This window comes from Schistocerca serialis, chromosome 9 (genome assembly GCF_023864345.2).
Source record: "Schistocerca serialis cubense isolate TAMUIC-IGC-003099 chromosome 9, iqSchSeri2.2, whole genome shotgun sequence".
NCBI classification, from domain to species: domain Eukaryota; kingdom Metazoa; phylum Arthropoda; class Insecta; order Orthoptera; family Acrididae; genus Schistocerca; species Schistocerca serialis.
Window position 1 is genome coordinate 297,744,747 of NC_064646.1, and position 19,217 is coordinate 297,763,963.

At 43.6% G+C, this 19,217-nt stretch overlaps 1 long non-coding RNA gene across 1 annotated transcript in view; it reads right to left on the reverse strand.

The window, feature by feature from the left end:
- Positions 1-13,417: 13,417 nt before the first annotated feature.
- The window catches only part of LOC126418824 (uncharacterized), a 255,962-nt gene continuing 250,162 nt past the window's right edge, over positions 13,418-19,217 (reverse strand). The window contains exon 3 of the long non-coding RNA XR_007575896.1: positions 13,418-13,495. This is a non-coding gene — a long non-coding RNA (uncharacterized LOC126418824). The remainder of the gene's footprint in view (positions 13,496-19,217) is intronic.

Sequence of the window (19,217 nt, forward strand, 5' to 3'; positions counted from 1 at the left end):
TTAAATGAATTTTTCTTAATATTGTAACCTCTGAACAAAATTGGCCCCCATTTATAGTCTGTGCGCAGAAATGCATTCACATTTAATGTTACCACAAAGTTCTATTCTCATTTAATGTGAAGTTCGAAACAGAAAAATTCCTAAACATCAAAATAATAAAAAAAAGTTTTGTAACCTGATGAATCTATAAGGACAGCGGCGCTGACCTTCGGCCCTGTATTCTGAATAAAAAAAGGCAAAAATTGTTACCTCAATAAAACTGCAATTATATCTGCTCTTAATTAGTCATTTTTCGACATAGCTTCGTGCAATGCTGGCATATATATATTTTTTGATTCTTGGAAGCAATCATAATGCATTGGAAATACTTTAAATTGAAATGAATGCTTTTCTTTAAAAAAGTTGCTTTATATTATAGAAATTATTATTGGGGCATTTTTTGAACAAATTAAATTACAATTAACATACATTATTAAATATGTGCAAGGCTGCTTCTTTACCTTCTACAACAATACTCATCCTCCAGAGTCCTGACCACAGTCGCGAGCAGAGCACACAGCCGACGCATGCCGACTCCACCAGACTACTACTGTCCAATCGCTACTAAAGCCGACCGACTACTACTGTCGACTCGCGCAGACAAGCGCAGACTAGTACAAGCAACAACTAACGATAAACTACTCTCTGGACAGAGATTCTGTCATGCCTCGCCCATCGCCGGCAAAGCATACGTCTTACAGGTGCTACAGAAGAATTCTGAAGATTGAATGGGTAGCTTACGTAACTAACGACTAGATACTGAATATAATCGGGGAGAAAAGAAATTTCCGGCACAGCCTGTATGTATATATGAATGTATTGAACTGGGGACCTAGGAATGACTTAGAGGCTCTGTCCCGGCCGTTGCCCTCAGTGGTTCACAACCCCACAATAGGCTACGGCAGTCCACCCACCCCACCGCCGCCCCACATCGAACCCAGGGTTACTGTGCAGTTCGGCCTCCAGTCAGTGGACCCACAAATTTCGTTAGCAAGTATTTGTATTACGCTGATCCAGTTAAAATACCCAAGTTCTCGAAGAGGGCCACGCGGGATTAACCAAGCGGTCTAGGGCGCTGCAGTCATGGACTGTGCGGCTGGTCCCGGCGGAGGTTCGAGTCCTCCCTCGGGCATGGGTGTGTGTGTTTGTCCTTAGGATAATTTAGATTAAGTAGTGTGTAAGCTTAGGGACTGATGACCTCAGCAGTTAAGTCTCATAAGATTTCACACACATTAACATTAACATCCTCGAAGAGGTACAGTAGCTACATGACGGTCGCGAGTGACCACCGAATGTTATTCTTACTGCTCACTTTCGCGCAATCCCTATTTCCGTTCTGTGGTAAATTACCTCAGAAAATTGTACCGTAAGACATTTCTGAGTGGAAATATGCAAAAATGCTAGAAAGTTGATTCATTTGTTTCCAAGGCTATCAACTTGATTCATGTGTTTTCAAGGTTATCAACTATACGAAGAGGAATAGTAGCTGAACTTAATTGTTTGGGAACCTCAGTAATGTGCTGCTCCCCGTTCAAGTTTTCATCATTATGTTCAACAAAAAAATTGGACCATTCTACCCTATCTATTGACTCCTGTTCATGTGCTACATCAGATGTTGGTATGACTCTATTTGTTGTACAGAAGTGAATATAGTGTGATTTTTCAAATGTAGAGAGAGTCCATTTTCAGACAAACGCTTAATAATTCTTTGTAAAACATCATTGATATCCTCGTCTGTTGGTTTCTCTATAATGCGATTTACTATAGTGCTAGTAGCGTCAGCAAGAAGTATCAATTCTGCTTGTTGAATGTTAAGCAGGAGGTCACACATGTGTACAAGGAATAGGAGTGCACCCAAAATTGATCCTTGTGGCTCTACATTTGTGATTTCTCCCCAGTCACTTAAATTTTCTGTCTGGCATTGCTGTAATTATTCAACACAATGTTTTGCAGTCTCTTTCGTAAGTATTATCGAAACTAGTTGTGTGCGAAGCCATCAACTGTATAAAACTTAAGTTTTCTAAGAGTGAAATTCTGGTGATACAGTTGTGAAGTTCGATCTGATTACAAGCCAAAACCAACGTTACTGTTTCAGAACGTCATTGTAGAGTCCTACGAGGAGAGACGCTAGTGTGAAAATATTTCTATCAGAAGGTATTCATTGTTCGACTCCACTGGAAGATTCGTGCACAATAGCAAGTGATCAGCCTGAAATCAAATGCTTATAAACTGACGCTCTTCCTATAATTTCGATGTATGGTTTTCCGAATACGTAATTAAGTAACTTATGTATCTTAGGTAGCTCATGCGTCTTCTATAAAAAAATCAAAAGGAGGAAAAAGTAGATGGATATTACGAAGTAACCGGCCACGTGCTTGAATTATCTCCGCACGACACAACGTACGTCGCAGTTTCAAAAATTGCTCTGTCCCTCCCTGTAGTGCTGAAACCTGTGCCGCCAACGAAGCGAAACAAAAGAACGGCTAGCCTCTTTCGATACGGCCGAACTGACAAGAAAGATCCGATTTGCTGCCGGCAGGATGGAGGCACACAGATGGGAAATGGTTTTTCTCGTTCGCGACGAGATTTACGCCAGGGTGGAGAGAGGGCAGTGACCTCGGGAGAGGGCAAACGCCGCCGGCCACGCCCTGATCTCCTCTGCCCCCGCTGCCGGCTAGTGGGTTTCGTACTCCGCCACCGTAGAGATGGCACAGAGACAAGGCCCTAGTACCGTAGGCCGCGGCGTGCGTTTCGTGGAATGACGCTACATTTCCGTCTGCGGCTGTGGCAGAATGTCTGCATTGCGTTGCGTAGTGGCCTCGAGATATGAATCATGTAGCAAATGGAACAACGACGGCATAAGTGTCCATCCTAGCTACGAAACGGATTTGAAAGGTGGACGGACAGACCAAAGTTGCGATGCCACTTGAATTAAACACGGTTTCGATGAACTGACGAATCTTTTCCCTACTGTTATTTCATCCGCCAGGCCCCACACAAGTGAGTGCGGTCTGTCAATGGTAACACATCCGAACTTCAGCCGGAGAATTTTAAATAATATACAGGGTGATACAAAAGGAAAGAACAGACTTAAATTGTTTATTACAGACCAACTATAAAATATAAAAATACAGAGCGTATGTCACTGGATAGAGAAAGGCTCAAAGTTTTGACAGAACAGCGCTGTTTTGTATTTGTAGCAACATGGCGATTACACCACAAGAGAAGTTATTTTGTGTCATGGAATTGGTGCGAAGTCAGTCAATCCAACGTGCATTTTGCCTTAGTTTCAGCAAGAAGCCACCTTTACACAAGCAAATTTGTGACTCCCATAAAAAAATTCTTGGAAGTTGGTTGCATATGCAAAGGGAAAAGCTCTGGTTGGCCACACTCGTCTGATGAAAATGTCGAATGTATCCGAGATGCGTTCACACGGTGCGATCGAAAGTCCATAAAACGGGCAGGCCAGGAACTTCAACTTCCTCAAACAACGATGTGGTCTGTTCTGAAAGAACGTTTGCATCTGAAGCCTTCCAAGCTGCAATTACTGCAGCAACTGCGTCCCGGCGACCATAACGGATGGTACGAATTTTGCTTTTAAATTCTTCAGGATATGGGCAGACGTCACTTTCTGCGAACGATTCATCTTTTCGAACGAATCGACGTTTCATCTATACGGTGAAGTAAACCATCATAATGTAAGAATTTGGAGCTCACAAAAACTTGGCGTCGTCGTCGAACATGAAAGAAACTCGTCCACTCTGAATGCGTTCTATTCACAAAGTTTACAGTCCTTTCTTTTTTGCGGAGGAAATTGTGACTGGAATGTCATACCTGTACATGCTGCAAAATTGATTGTTTCTTCAACCTCACAAAGATTCCCATGATTTTATTTTTATGCATGAGGCTGAGGGCGTCACGTCTCGCTCTCACCTTGCGGTGCGCCGTTATCTGAACAACACCATCCCACAACGCTGGATTGGAAGAGGCAGACAACGAGATCTTGTTCACTTCTTTCGGCCTCTTAGGTCACTAGAACTTACACCTTGAGATTTTTTTCCGTGGGGGTACATAAAAGACAGAGACTTTGTCCCGCCTGCGGCAGCTACCCTTTAAGATCCGAGAAATCAAATTGTGGAAGCTGTCGATTTAATGAACAAGGGATCTGTTGATCCGTGTGTGGAATGACATGTCTCATCGATTCAGTGTTTCTCGAGCAGGACGTTTACGGTATGGTGCGAACATAAAACGTTGAACCGTTCTTACCTAGTCAAATGCGCAATGTGTTCCTATCTTTCATAGCTGGTCTTTAATAAACAGCTGCACTCTATTTTTTAATCATCCTGTATGAAACTGATTCAGAATATTAATAGGGGATAAATTACATGAAGCTTATAAATTTAGAAAATAGTGACTTCCATGAAGCAGTTTTTCTAAAGGCAGAGTTATCAGGGGGTGAATAGTTGTTGAAAATGGCCTTACAGAACACAGTTTCCGCAAGAATGCGAGATATGGAAAAGAAGGAAGTATGGATCCCGAACCAATCTGTTCGAATGGGAGGAGGGGATGAGCATAGGAGGTATTATGCTAAATTCGGAACGATGGGTAGATTTCTGCGCGAATTTTGTGGTCAAGTAGTCGGAGGACTTTATTTTGGATATGACAAAGAGAATAAGAATGCGTAAGTGTGTGTGCGTGTGGGCCGGGGGGAGGGGTGTTCTCGTACAAGTGCGCAAGAGCTCGAGGATTGGTTATCAGGTTGAAACAACGTGGTGGTTGGTGTCAAGTTTGCGGGAAGTGTAGGAAACTGATTGTTCATTGTGGGAGACAAAAATTGTGAAATTAAAAAGATCATATAGGATTCGAGTGAGGTAGGTTAGTGAGACATGGAAGGCGAATGTGAGGCGTACTAAGATTTGCAGGAATTAGAAAACCGAGCGACTTGGCATAAGAGAGGGTGGGTCGAATTAAGGCTTTGTAGGGGTCGAGAATGTTGGAGGTTTGTACTGCCTATGTCCGGACGGTTAGTAGCGTCAACAGTTATAGCCTACTGCGGGAATTCTGTTGCAGAATTTAGTTCCAGGTATTTGAATACGTTAGTTAAATGCATAGCGCGCCTCTAAATGGTGAGGCAGAACTCATGGGGGCGTGTGGCTCGTCCTGTAGTTATTGCTTGCGACTTGCAAGATTTCGTCGTGCGTAAATGGCTTAAGAAAGCCCTGGGAGAACGGGAAAGAGAAGTTCGTTGGTTGTTGCCCAGAGCAATTACTGACTTTCAATACACGATCGAAAGGCGTCGCTGTACAATAAGTAAAAAGTAACATAAAGCGACCGCTAACTGCAAGATTATGCAAATAAGGATAACAGAGGTGAACAACATGTGAATGTAGCAGATCTGAGGTTACTGAGCAATGACGATTCAGTCACACGACAATTTATGGAAGAATTCTTTCTCAGTTAGCCGGCCGAAGTGGCCGTGCGGTTAAAGGCGGTGCAGTCTGGAACCGCAAGACCGCTACGGCGCAGGTTCGAATCCTGCCTCGGGCATGGATGTTTGTGATGTCCTTAGGTTAGTTAGTTTTAACTAGTTCTAAGTTCCAGGGGACTGATGAACTCAGAAGTTGAGTCCCACAGTGCTCAGAGCCATTTGAACCATTTTTTTCTCAGTTGTATCTCTTACATACCTACTCACTCCCAATATCCAGCTAGAATTTTAAAGGTAAAATTCACTGCCATGCTTGAATTATCATCTTAGTGACTATTTTGGTTGTTTTTTATAATAATGTCAAATGTAATCAAAGTTAGTTCCTACTTACATTCGCAAATATGTAAAACAAGAAACCAATTATGATCCTATGTCGTAAGAGAACTTGTGCTAATCTGTTACTGACAGACCAAAACTCTCTATTTTTCTGCAAACTACGACAAAAACTCACTGAAATAATAAAAAAAACATATGTTTAAATTCAATAACGCAAGATCATAGATTCTGACTTGTAAATTTGACGAAGAAGGAGCTTCACCTCAAGCAAACAAACAAAAAAGAAAGAATCAACTTAAAGATTGTATTAAAATATCTTTTCTCATTTTCCTTTTTTGTAATCATATTCTTAATAACAGATAATATCTTGTGTCATCGTAGTAGCACTCAAGGGCGAAGCTGCTGGTGGGACCACGAAAGGAATTAAATTCCATACTTTTTTTTCTTTTTACTTTACCCTATTTTGGATCTCGAGATTTAGCAGAAACAAAAGATATGAAAGAAAACGTTCGTCAAATTTGCTTTTGTCAATAATCCCTTCAGATTAAGTTGACATAAAGTCCACGTGGTACCAAAATGTGACATACAAATAAAAACGAAATACAGTCTTTCCATGTGAGTCAGTGATTAATTCAAAGGGGTGGGAGACTTGATAGCCTTTCTAAAAACTGATATTGGAGAAAAAAATCTCTCAAATACTGTGATCTCTCAGATTTTCTCGCCGTGGCTTCCAGATTGTTGTTTCCGGTTGTCGTCCAGGTCGCTCACACACATAACAGGGCAACTCGCAGCACGAGAAGTAGACTTTGGATCAACTAACGAAATGTTGTGCATATAATGGATACCGCATACTGGACACAGACAGCAACATACTTCGTCTAATAGGATCGGATCATGCTACTAAGCCACTGTTGTGTTCAAGCCAGCCTCGGCGACTACTTTAGTTTTCAAACACGCTCTACGAGCAGTGTCGTGAGCAATCACGATATATTCGCGGACAGTACTCGCTTAAGGTGCACAGCAGTACGTGAAACATTTGTTCGTCTCGATCCGTGATCTGGCTAGCTGTTCCGTCTCCATTGCGGATTCCTCGCACTGCACATTCCACTGCTGAGCAACACAAGTGACATTTTCTGAGTCACATGTAGCTGTTCCAACATTCACTCTCAATACCTCGCACCTAACGGAATGTGATAAATTAAAGAAACTGTGATCACTACGAAACGTATCCATTTCTTACTGGCAGAATAAAATTTGAAAAAAATATTTCCGTTTTATAAGAAAGTATACACTGCGTTTAAGAATGGTTTGCCTCCGGAAAAGTACGTCGTAAGTGCGATGGCACGTTGCAGTTATCGGTATAACATACATCAAATAGAAATTGAACTATCTCACGTACGGTCGTCAGCTTCCTCTTTGCCATACAAATACCATCGCGTTTACCGTCCGCTTTTGATGTATCTCATAAAGATGGCTACTGTACATCTTCGTTGTCTGAAAGCTTTCTTTGACCGCAGGAATATCATTTTGACTTACACGTAAAAAATATGGTAACAAGTATTATATCGGACTTCAAGAAAAAGGATATGCAGGTTTGACTTTGTATCAAACTAATATTTAAATGACCATTCGGTCGTTCTGCTCTCAAACAATGAGTACCCAATTGTGATATTTATCCTTTGAAACATAAGAAAACTCACACAACATATCAATTTCATGGAACACAGAATTCTAAAAAGACTTGAAAACATCTTATAAATAAAACTGAGTTTACTATTTAATTGCTCCTTCACTATATAGAAAGGCTTATAGACGTACCTCCTATTACGGCGCGTATAACAGCAGATGCGGAATAACAGAAAAAGAAGTTCTCTTTTGCACAATACGTTGTTTCAGAGACTCACGTTTTAAGTTCTCACTTGCAAGTGCCTCTAGACTACGTTTAATGTGGACTCTTTGGTTCTTAATGTTACATGTTTTATGAAATATTTTTCTTTACATAGCATTCGATTCATCTTAAGAACTTATCAGAAAAGGTAATACAGTCATGACACCATGACTTACTATCTGATTGTACACGTAGTGTCTTTCTTAGTGGACATAATTACAGAATGTAACTCGGTCTCCGATTCCTTGCAGTATGTTACAAATAGGTTTTAGAGAATATAGCAGTATTTTTCTAACTCCCACCTAAAATATTCATAATTTTAATACTGTGAACCAGACGCATTACCAGTCGGGAAAGTATTTGTGCGAATAGTTGTATAATGCAATAATATTATTGTATAAAATACTTTCAGACATAGATTCGTTCGGGGAAAAGAGTTATTTGTCCGTAGCCGAGGTCGCTAACGCACGCGTTACGGTGGCCCTCGACTCGGAGGTAAGTAGGTCTGAATCTTGGTAATGGACGAAACTTTCACTGCCAGTGTTTGACCAGCAAAAGGGGAGGAGAGGTGGTGGCGTACAGTTCCTGATCACCAGTATTTGTGCTAACGTTGGATTAAATTTCGAAGCTCTCGCCACTACCTTATGAAGTGAGGGCGTGAGACACTTTTGATGGTGACCTGTCAGTCGGACGGTGACATGGACCTCTGCAGCCCCCTGATCGCTACTATAAAGAAGTAAGCTCTGTGCCAGCACCGGCTTTCACCTTCTCCCTTCCCCAATCGTCAACATAAACATAACACTACACTATAAACGCATGCGTCACATTCACCTACATCTCACAAATACACATACGACCCAACTCTCGCATCCACAGGGAGAGGGGTCACTGTGCACGGAGAAAGAACACTCTTTCTACCATCCGTGGGATGCCTCTCAACATTGAAGTCATTTGTCGGTGTCGATATTTATGTAGGGCCCCAGAACTTGTTTCCTCACTTTCTGTTTAATTTTCGGATGGTACACGGCAGGAATGGTTGTCACGAAAACTTCTTTTAATCTTGAAGTACTCTTTGTCGCAGTTATTCTGCGATATGCACTGGGTTTGGACAAAAACGTGCTTTAACATAAATGCACATGCTAGTCAAGCCTGCAGGTTGTGCTGTTATATTTGACCACGATCGGCAACTGTGTAGTATGCTCGGTATGTTGGTCGTGGTCAGAACAGTGGTCTATGTAGCTGGGAGTGCACTGTGTCGGAGCTAAGTTAATTCACAGATAGGTTTAGTACAACACTTCGAGCCGCGGTCCATCCGAAAACGAAAGTGAGTGAGACGAAACAGGTTCTGACACTCTAGGTAAACGTCAATAGTGACAAATCACTTAAATTAAATGCTGTAAGTTATTGTTGATTAGGATACCCACGAGATGGGTTCAGTCGCCTAGTGGAAAGTGCGTTCTTCCTCCGCCCACAGTGACTCCTCTCCCGGCGAAAGCGACGGTTGTGTCGTATGTGTGTTTGTGGAATGTAGGTGAATGTAAAGGGTGCGTTTATAGTGCAGCGTTATGTTTATGTTATAATTATGGTTATGACTGGCGAAGGGAGAAGGTGAAAGCCGGTGCCGGCACAGAGGCTACTGCGCTCTAATAGCAACACGGGGGCTGGAGAGGTTCATGTCATTTGAGGGCTGTTCACCATCAACAATGTCTGGGGACAGATTTGAAATTTAGCCGGCCGGAGTGGGCGAGCGGTTCTAGGTGCTACAATCTGGAATCGCGCAATCGCTACGGTCGCAGGTTCGAATCCTGCCTCGGGCATGGATGTGTGTGATGTCCTTAGGTTAGTTAGGTTTAAGTAGTTCTAAGTTCTAGGGGACTGATGACCACAGCAGTTAAGTCCCATAGTGCTCAGAGCCATTTTTGAAATTTAATCCGACATTAGCACAAATATTGACGATCAGGAACTTCACGAGAATTATTGATGCTCTTGTGGTGAGTGCTTCCATAACCCACGGAGCTGAAGTGTTTGATGTTCCAGGAGGCACCGTATCGAAGATTCATACCGCATACAAGCAAAGAGGGAAAACGTCATCACCTAAGTCACAAAGCGAACGTAATTGTGTGATTAGTGATCGTGAATGTCCGTCATTGAAGAGGACTGTGGCGGAAATTAAGAAGAAGAGAGCTGTAAAAGTCACTGCAGAACCGAATGACGTACTCACGAACCCTCTCAGCACTGACACAATAACAGGCAGGGAGTGCGTTAAGGAGAAGATTTCAGGGCAAGCTGGTGTTCCAAAACCACTCATCATTGATGCAAATGGGTGTAATGGCAAAACTCGATGCTAAAACCATAAGATTTGGACGGTGTAGCAATGGAAGAGAGCCATTTGGTCGAGTGAGTATTATTTCAAACAGTTTTACGTCCCAATAGTGAAACACAGCGAGGTTCGATGATAATTTGGCCAGCCGTATCGCGGTATTCCACGGTTCCCATTGTTAATCTCGCCAAAGTTTATGTGACCGTTTTGGCTGAGGTTCATCCCACAGTACAAAGGCTGTTCCAATATGACGATACTGTGTTCCAGTATGGTGGCTATCCCGTCCACACAGCTCGCATTGCAGAAGGTAGTTGTTAACAACCAGCGTAAGGGATCACTCTTGAGTTCCAAAGGGTTACCATCAGACCAGCTCGCACAATGACTGTGCCCGAGGCATCAAGAAGAATTGGGTACAACTGTCGAGCAGCTCTTCACAAACCACAAATTTCTGTTGTCAATGCTACATGCTGCTTGAGGTGGTGTAAAAAGCGCTGCCACAGGTCACAGGATGACTACAACGGGATCATTTGGAGTGATGAGACACGCTGTACCCCGTGACAATCCGATGGATCGGTTTGGGTTTAGCGAATTCCTGGAGAGCGTCACCTGCCATCAGTTCTAGTGCCAACAGTCGATTACAGAAGAGGTGGTGTTACGATATGGGCACGTTTTCCGTCGATAGTGTGTGGTACCCTCACTGCTTTTACGAATACGTTGGATACAGAAGAATATGTTCACATTTTACCGCATTGTGTACTGGGTGCAGTGGAGGAGTCCGGAGACGTTGATTGTTTGTATTAGCATGACAGTGCACCCAGTCATGAAGCAGCATCTGTGAGGCAATGGTCTGTGAGCGATACCATTCTTGAAATCAGCTCGTCTGCCCAGAGTCTCTACCGAAATCGGTGGAACACCTGTGCGACGAGGTAGACGTCAACTTCGCTATAGACCACAGCGTCGAACATCACGCTTCTGTCTCTGGATTTGGCTCTTGAGAACGTATGGGCTTCCATATCTCCAAATTCAGACACCTCACTGAAAGTGTCCCCAGCGGAGTCCTAGCCACTATTGAGGCGAAGAGTGGACATACCTCGTATTCATATCCGCTAACAGGTGTCTGGGTACTTTTGATCGGATGCAGTTTCTGCGGCCTTCTGGAGCTCAGTGGCTGGAAATGACGGACAATGATCTGCGGGCAGTAGACTCTGCAGAGCAACCTGGCTTACTCCTTTCTGGACAACGAACAGAAGAACTGACACATATACCTTTACAAGTAGAAAATTGTCCGTTTACAAGAGGATATCTCCTACGCTGGGACGACCCACCAGTGTTTCATATGTGTATAGCGTGGGTCAGGACCCCAATTTTTAATTATTGTATTTTATTTTCCAGTCTCGCAAGATACTACATTGTTTGGTGACTATGATACACCGTTTTCTGGCATACTAGATACATAATCTAGCGGGTATCTCATCAGATCTTGTGGAATTTCCTCCAGCAGGTCACTTTGCTAGTTTATCAAGTCCATGTTTGTGTTTTTCTGTTTTGTGACTTTCACAGTGAACAGTTCCGAAAGACAAAATTATTTCAGATTCGATTTTATCATTCTATTCAATGAGTATCTGGACAGCACTCACTGACATGTTTAAATAGAACCTAAATATTTTATGGTTTCTTGTTTCTTTAGAATCCGGATGGTAATATCGTGGTTTAGAATTCAATAAACTTGTCTCGCAGTATTTCTCTGTTTCACAGTAACTTTTTAGTATTATTATTGAATCGTTTTTGGTTCCACGACTCCTGTTTGTTAATAAATCTGTTGCGAAATGACGTTGCAGGATGGGTGTCAACTTTGGGAAAAATTCTCTACTTTTATAACTACTGAATGATTCTAGAAATTCGTCTGGAACAAGGACATACTCGTGTTACAACAAACTGTGACAGGCCATGAGCATTGAGAACGTTGTTACCGCAAAGTACTGCATCGTGCTGGGTAATTAGCGAAGTTAATGAAGTATGGGATCATGGAAGGCCCTACTCTATCTCAACGGCTGAGTTAGGTAGTAAAATCCTAAAGGTCAGTAGCACGATGTCCGGTTGAACCTTAATTTATGTATGTAGTTGCCACTTAACGTGACTTTAAATTATGACAATTCTCTGTGTATGCGTAAAATGTCAAGCAATACCAGGAGTCGCTTTCTGTGCCATACCGTATACTGACCCACAAGAGAAAATATGTTGAATTCCAACAACACACGCAAATGACGACAAAATCTCATATTTTTTTGACTACTTTGCCGAGCAAAGGTTATGGACCTCTTGTATTTTTTTCTTACCAAAAGCAGAAATCTTTTGCAATGAAAAATACGTCTTGTTTTCAAACAAGCCCGCAGAGTCTAGTGCATAAAGCAGAGCTGTCGTCTAAACTTATAACGAGTGGAAAATCAAGTCGCAGAAGAGTAATAGGTCTGTGCAATGTTTACATAATTATAGGGACGAGGTAGGCTTGACACAGAATCATCACGCCTTAACGTAATTTCTATGCTAACGCTCCGCCTTATAAAGTGTGAACTAGGCCAGTTCGCCCGGAGTTCCACATTTCGCGACATCGCAATTTGTACTGAGAGTAGTGACCTGCTAACCTTCAAGCGAACAGCTACCTTGGCAGTGTTTCTCGTCCCATTTGCAGCAGATGATCTGCGAACGAAACACACGAAGGAAATTGCTAGTCGTGTAACGTTCCGGTAAATAAAAAGAAAAGATGTTCTACAAGAGTTCTTAACACCCGCTCCGTAAACGCAGTGATACAACCTTGTGATGACTGCGAACGAAGAAGGGCGGGCTATCCACTCCGCTGCAAAAGGCTTCTCTCGGTTTATCTCAAAGATCTTCATTTTCGGGCACCCATCCAGCTTACAGAATTGCAGTCAACGTGCATGAAGCTCTAAAATTATTGTAGAAATTGAATGCTTATTAGCTTCAGTTTCTTAATAAGAGTACAATTGCTTATTGATGATACACATTATAGTTGACGCGGCTGTTAATATCTCGAATGGGAATTAGGCAACAAGTAAAAAAATACGCAACTCAGCTGTTCATCACAATTTGTACATAATGTTTTACATTTATTTATTAGTTTTTTAACTTCTTAGTCACTCTCGCCTTGACAAAGCTTAGGATTAGCGGTAAAGACCTCAATGTTATAAAGTTCGCCCCTGCCATTGTTTACTTCTCCTATGGTTGGATGCAACCTATGACGATGCATTTGTCTACGAACCCCTCCCCTCTATAACCTGCGATGAGTTACAAGAAGCTATTCACAGAGGTTCACAGAACTAAAAACACGCAGATATGCGTCTACAAGCATGTTTACGCTCCCCATCACGAAATAACTCGATGTCGACAGAATGTCAAACCATGTGCATAACTGAAATGGTTCAGTCGGGGCTTTGCACGGCGACCCTCCAGGCTGAGGGACCCCTGGAACCTGAAAGAAAAAAAGGAAGAATCAAAATGGAAATATTAGAAAAATTTACCGGTCAAGTGAAGTCTTTCTCTGTATTAAAATAATCAAAGCCACTTCTGGAAATCATTTTTACACAAAGATACTCGAATAAATTAGTCGACTTTAACTAGAAGACAACAGGTGGTGGCCAAAAATTTGAAAACACCAAAAACACACTACCATGCCTAATACGATGTAGGAAACCCGTTGGCATTCAAAACAGCTTCTAGTATCTCGGAATCGCCAAATACAGGTGTTGTATGATTTTCAAGCGAATCTTCTAGCACCGTTCCTGCAATATAGTGGCAAATTCAGGCAATGATGATGCAGGTAGATAGCGATCCGTCACCCTTCTCTGCAAACTGGACCACGAAGGCTCAGAAGTAATAGAGATAGCTCGTCCTCGCGCTCACAAAATCAGTCCTGGACGATGCGAGCAGCGAGAATAGACTTTCTGTCGCCTTGCAACATAGAATCGCCATTGGGTAACAAACATCGTACCATGGGATGAACCTGTTCAGACAAAATGGTTACGTAACTCGTGGCAGTAAGTAATGCGACCTTTCAGAGTAATGATGAGGCCCATGGACTACCAAGATACGCCTGCCCAATTCATCACCCGCACTCTGTTTCACTAATAGAACGGCTATAAATAGAAACAGCATGAACCAACACTCATCCGACCAAATTACTTTCTTCCATTGGACCATTGGCCAGGTTTTATGGCTTTGGCACCACCACTTACTGTTACAGGCAATTGCATCATTGATGAGTGTTTTCTGAATTCAAACTCGCCCTACAATTCTCTACGTATGGGGTTCCCCTCGTGTTGGTTTGGTGCTGACAGGGCTCACGAGTATTACATTGAGTTCTGCAGTACCGTTTGACCATTTGTAGCTGTCGTCCTCTTAATTTTGCCATAATCCTCTTCAATGATCCTCTGTCGACGATCACGCAACACACACTCTCGTTCGCGTTGTGACGTAACGAATGATGTTTTTCCGCTTACACTAAATACGCTATATATATCTTCAGTATCTCGGTTACAGAACAACCCACCACACGAGCACCAACAATTTTCCCACGTTAGAAGTTTTTTAGCTCAAACTTAATTCACTCACAGTGAGAGCGACGTGTGGGTGCTATTCTGTCATTCTGCGCAACTGATTAATCTGAGATGTACCCTTTACCCTGTGACTCCTGCAGGATGCAATTTCCACTCCCTCACTGCTACAGAAGTCAGAAAGACGCTCCTAACGTTCTAAAGAGAAATGCCTGGAAAACTTTCAGCAATAAATATCTTCTGGAGTCGTCTGTTGTAAGGAAATGACACAAAAATTCACAAAATTTCTTACGTAACTAGTGGGTTACTTGGGTACAGGAGTAGTGCTAGTTAGTGTAAGAAAAACATGAAACTAACGAATTTTTTTTTTGCACACATTCTGAGAAATTACAATGGCACTTTTAGTTATGAACTGAACAAGTTATTTCCGGGTTCTTTTCGGAATGTGAAGTTACCTCTTAAGGATAGGATTCGCTAATGAAATATCTATACAAAGTTTACGATTGTTATTGACTTGGCAGAATGGCTGAGAGCCACACCTACTCAATTTGAATAATTATCCATTAGAATGTTGCTAGGTACAGTCGAGGCTGTCGCATGTGAAATGCAGTGAAGTGTACTGTTGTGGAGGAAATATGGGGCTCGCAAGAGCTGTAGCGCACTATACCATAAGCTGCGATGACTGCTGTCTGCGCTGCTCGCTGCAGACAAATAAGATAACTCTCGTTCTATCTGGATTGACCTTCGCCAATCAAACTCTCCTTACGTCTTGATGAAGTCAAAGACTCCTATTCGCCCCTAGTCTAACTATTGGTGTGGTACACCAGTCAGATAACCAGTCCACCGCGATGTCACTCAAAAATTCGCTCACAGGCGTTTAACTACACTCCTGGAAATTGAAATAAGAACACCGTGAATTCATTGTCCCAGGAAGGGGAAACTTTATTGACACATTCCTGGGGTCAGATACATCACATGATCACACTGACAGAACCACAGGCACATAGACACAGGCAACAGAGCATGCACAATGTCGGCACTAGTACAGTGTATATCCACCTTTCGCAGCAATGCAGGCTGCTATTCTCCCATGGAGACGATCGTAGAGATGCTGGATGTAGTCCTGTGGAACGGCTTGCCATGCCATTTCCACCTGGCGCCTCAGTTGGATGAGCGTTCGTGCTGGACGTGCAGACCGCGTGAGACGACGCTTCATCCAGTCCCAAACATGCTCAATGGGGGACATATCCGGAGATCTTGCTGGCCAGGGTAGTTGACTTACACCTTCTAGAGCACGTTGGGTGGCACGGGATACATGCGGACGTGCATTGTCCTGTTGGAACAGCAAGTTCCCTTGCCGGTCTAGGAATGGTAGAAAGATGGGTTCGATGACGGTTTGGATGTACCGTGCACTATTCAGTGTCCCCTCGACGATCACCAGTGGTGTACAGCCAGTGTAGGAGATCGCTCCCCACACCAGGATGCCGGGTGTTGGCCCTGTGTGCCTCGGTCGTATGCAGTCCTGATTGTGGCGCTCACCTGCACGGCGCCAAACACGCATACGACCATCATTGGCACCAAGGCAGAAGCGACTCTCATCGCTGAAGACGACACGTCTCCATTCGTCCCTCCATTCACACCTGTCGCGACACCACTGGAGGTGGGCTGCACGATGTTGGGGCGTGAGCGGAAGACGGCCTAACGGTGTGCGGGACCGTAGCCCAGCTTCATGGAGACGGTTGCGAATGGTCCTCGCCGATACCCCAGGAGCAACAGTGTCCCTAATTTGCTGGGAAGTGGCGGTGCGGTCCCCTACGGCACTGCGTAGGATCCAACGGTCTTGGCGTGCATCCGTGCGTCGCTGCGGTTCGGTCCCAGGTCGACGGGCACGTGCACCTTCCGCCGACCACTGGCGACAACATCGATGTACTGTGGAGACCTCACGCTCCACGTGTTGAGCAATTCGGCGGTACGTCCACCCGGCCTCCCACATGCCCACTATACGCCCTCGCTCAAAGTCCGTCAACTGCACATACGGTTCACGTCCACGCTGTCGCGGCATGCTACCAGTGTTAAACACTGCGATGGAGCTCCGTATACCACGGCAAACTGGCTGACACTGACGGCGGCGGTGCACAAATGCTGCGCAGCTAGCGCCATTCGACGGCCAACACCGCGGTTCCTGGTGTGTCCGCTGTGCCGTGCGTGTGATCATTGCTTGTACAGCCCTCTCGCAGTGTCCGGAGCAAGTATGGTGGATCTGACACACCGGTGTCAATTTGTTCTTTTTTCCATTTCCAGGAGTGTATATTTCTGTCCATTCACACCGCACTATAAGTGTGGCGGCCAACACAGTGAACAACGCTTCATTGAAAGGACTCAATATAGAGTCGCACTCCGATTCGCTCTCGACAGAGGTGCTCTCCCAGTGAAGTTCTGAGGAGAGACTTGTTCCTCACTCTTTGACTACACGTATGAGCGCACACGCTCTCATTACGTGTTCTCGCTCCAAGAGCAACAATGGAACAGTCCCTCTCCATGCCAGAGGTGAAGGGGTATATCTTTTGGTCTCTTCCATTACTCCTTCAGCTCAAGGCATCAGGAATATCGTCTGCCAATCAGCATTGCTCTTCTAAAACTGGAGAATGACGTTTCGTTTAAGGCGACCAATCTGGAAATCTGTAGCATCGGCGTTTAGCGTTTGCTGTCTCTCTATGAAAACCTCTGAAACTGCGTGCTATGTTTGTAAAGAATGCATAGGCCGGGCGCTCCCACACAATGTAGCGGAATTTGGTTTTAAGCCGAGCACGGGGTGGTTCTCCCTTTCACTCGGACAAACGCTGTCTGCTCTACGGGTGGTCGCCGGCCAACATAGGTAGATTGACTCATCCTCTGAAGGGACTGGCCTCCTGGTGTGTGGTTTGCCTCTCCTCAACTAAAAGCTTTTGTTACTGTCGTGTCTTGAATGTGTGTGTGTATGCCAGCTTCGAGTGTTTCAAGCTCAGTGCGCACTTGCGATTTACTTGTTATTTGCATATTGTTTACATGAATTCATACAACATTGACCTTATCTTATCAAATTTGGGTTCGAATGAAGCGTCTTGATGTGCGGAATATAATTGTGAGGGCGGAATATGTAAGCAATGAAGGTCAGTAGACCACAACGTCTTGCAACAGCTACATGGAATATCGTTCTCACCACGGTTTAAACTTGCAACGTATTGAGAATATTACTCAGGTCGCGTTTGTGGTCAGATACAACAGCGCTACGTGTAGGTATGGCTAGCAACTGCATTCATATTCAAGCATGCAATTCCCATGGCAGTTCCATACTTATGTCCAATCACTGTGCGTAGCCATAAACAAAAGCAGGTGTAACATGCGGAGTTAAAGAGCACAGAATTGTTATATGTAACTGAGTTTTAAACTGTTTGTTTATTGATACGGTCAAAGAAGATACTCTCTGCACATAGCATTGAAGCCTAAAACTGTAAACAACCAGAAGCGAGTGATTGTCAGTCCGAAGTCACAAATAGTCTGTCGATTTCTATAGAAACAACTCAACTACATTCGTCAGCCACTGCTCCTAGAGTCTTTCAAGAGTGGATGATCAGTACTAGTGCCGAAACGAAGGGTACACAATGGCTAAGACATCAGAAACAATAAACACTGATACAGATTACTTAGTACCGAAATGAAGCACATCATTAAACGATGGCTACTACAATGTCAGGCCTATTGCGTACAATATCATTTGATGGTTAAAACCACCATCTAGAAAAATAAGTGTATTCGCTGCTCGAATTCCAGCGACGTCTATCGCTTGAGTTCTTGGGAGACGAGAAGCCATGATAGTCTGGGCACATTGTATTGTTACTGAGGATACCAACTGCACTCGCACCAAGATCAAAGATAATCTAGCTTATTTCATTATACGTTAGCAGAAACAATAGTTTGAAATTGCACTTCATTCCGTTTATGACGCACCAATGATTCATAAGACAAAATATTTTCCTGAAAAAAAAACATTCAGCTCAATATTTGAAATTCGTCTATAATCGTTAGAAATTATTACACACATGTATCATTTCTTACAATATCTAGGGGGAGAACGTACACTATGCGATCAATAATATCCGGACACCCACAAAAACATACGTTTTTCATATTAGGTGCATTGTGTTTCCACCTAATGCCAGGTACTCTATATCAGCGACCTCGGCAGCCTTTAGACATCGTGAGAGAGCAGATCGGGGCGCTCCGCAGATCTCACGGACTTCAAACGTGGTCAGGTGATCGGGTGTCACTTGTGTCATACGTCTGTACGCTAGATTTACACACTCCTAAACATCCCTAGGTCCACTGTTTCCGATGTGATAGTGAAGTGGAAACGTGAAAGGAAACGTACAGCACAAAAGCGTACAGGCCGACGTCGTCTGTTGTCTGACAGAGACCGCCGACAGTTGAAGAGAGTCGTAATGTGTCATAGGCAGACATCTATTCAGACCATCACACAGGAATTCCAAACTGCAGCAGGATCCACTGCAAGTACAATGACAGTTAGGCGGGAGGTGAGAAAACTTGGATTTCATGGTCGAGTGACTGCTCATAAGCCATACATCACGCCGGTAAACACCAAAC